Source organism: Charadrius vociferus, unplaced genomic scaffold (genome assembly GCF_000708025.1).
Source record: "Charadrius vociferus isolate BGI_N301 unplaced genomic scaffold, ASM70802v2 scaffold54, whole genome shotgun sequence".
NCBI lineage: Eukaryota > Metazoa > Chordata > Aves > Charadriiformes > Charadriidae > Charadrius > Charadrius vociferus.
Window position 1 is genome coordinate 2,701,334 of NW_009648350.1, and position 1,254 is coordinate 2,702,587.

Genomic DNA, 1,254 nt, shown 5'->3' on the forward strand with positions numbered 1-1,254 from the left:
ACCCCGGTTTCCCACGGGTGTACATCCCACATGGGAGCATCTTCCCTGCGGCTGGGAGAAAGGCTGGGGGGGTGGTGTGTGTGTGGATTTTCCGAGTGGAGGATGCTGTGGCACACGGGCATCGCTGCAGTTCTCAGCGCCGGGGCACTTGTGTGGATATTAGGGATCAGGGGAGGGTGGGAGGCACAGCGCGCTGCCCTCCCATCCCATCTCAGTGGCTTGAGGTGGTCCCGGGGAAAATCATCCCCGGGAACCCGGCTGTGTACCCCGAGGGGTACGGGCAACCCCGCATCACAGCAGGGCTGATGCTAAACAGCGCAGGAGAGCAGGTGCCGCAGCAGAATTAATTTGGGCTTGGAAAGGGCTTTTGAAACCCTGAGAAGAAAGGTCAGGGCTGAGCACAATGCGCCGCAGCTCCGCAGGCAGGGGGAAGTTCCCCTTCAAAGCACCGGTGGTGGTCCGGTGGGCTCGTGGCCAGCTGCCCCATCAGCCACAAGCCCTCCATCGCTTCCTGCCCCAGGTGAGGCAGCGTCCTGGCTCTGGGGCGTTTTGGGGAGGGTTGGTGCACCCCCGAGCTCGCTCAGGTGTTGGGTGCGGGGCTGGTGGGACCCCCCAGCTTCGGTGCCCGACAGGGCAGAAGGGTACTGGGCTGGGACCAAGCCTGCACCGTGGCAGGTTGGGGAGCGCTGCTGGTGGGTGCGGGGGGAGATGTTGGTGGTTGCACCACCACAGGGATGCTCTTGGCCTGCTCCTGGTGTGCTTCCCTTGCCCTGTCGCACAGCCAGGCTCGGGGCAGCAAGGTGGAAAAGGGGCCAGGGTGTTGAGGCGCCGGGGTGCTGGGGCCAGGCAATCTGGCACAGCAAGGAGAGACATGAGGTCACGGCTGTCCTGCAGCCTGTGGGGAATGGGACACCGAAGCCAGAGGTTTCCCCATCTTGTTTTTCATCAGCCCAACTGCAGGAGCTGGAAAACTGCTCCCCAGGGCAGGCAGCACCTTCCTTGGGGCAACCCGAGCAGCAGCCACCCGGGCAGCAGGGCTGGAGGGTGAGTACCCATCCAGGGAGCCCCGGGGATGTGCAGCAGCCGGGGCAGCATCCCAGGGATGAGACCCAGCCGAGCACCATGCACCATCCCCGCAGAACGCCATCCTGTGTCCCTTGCTCTGTTCGGTTTTGCCATCCACGGACTGAAGGCACGCAGGACCCCAAGCACTGGGTCACTCCTTGCTGTTGGTGTAAGGTAGTGCACCTGGGT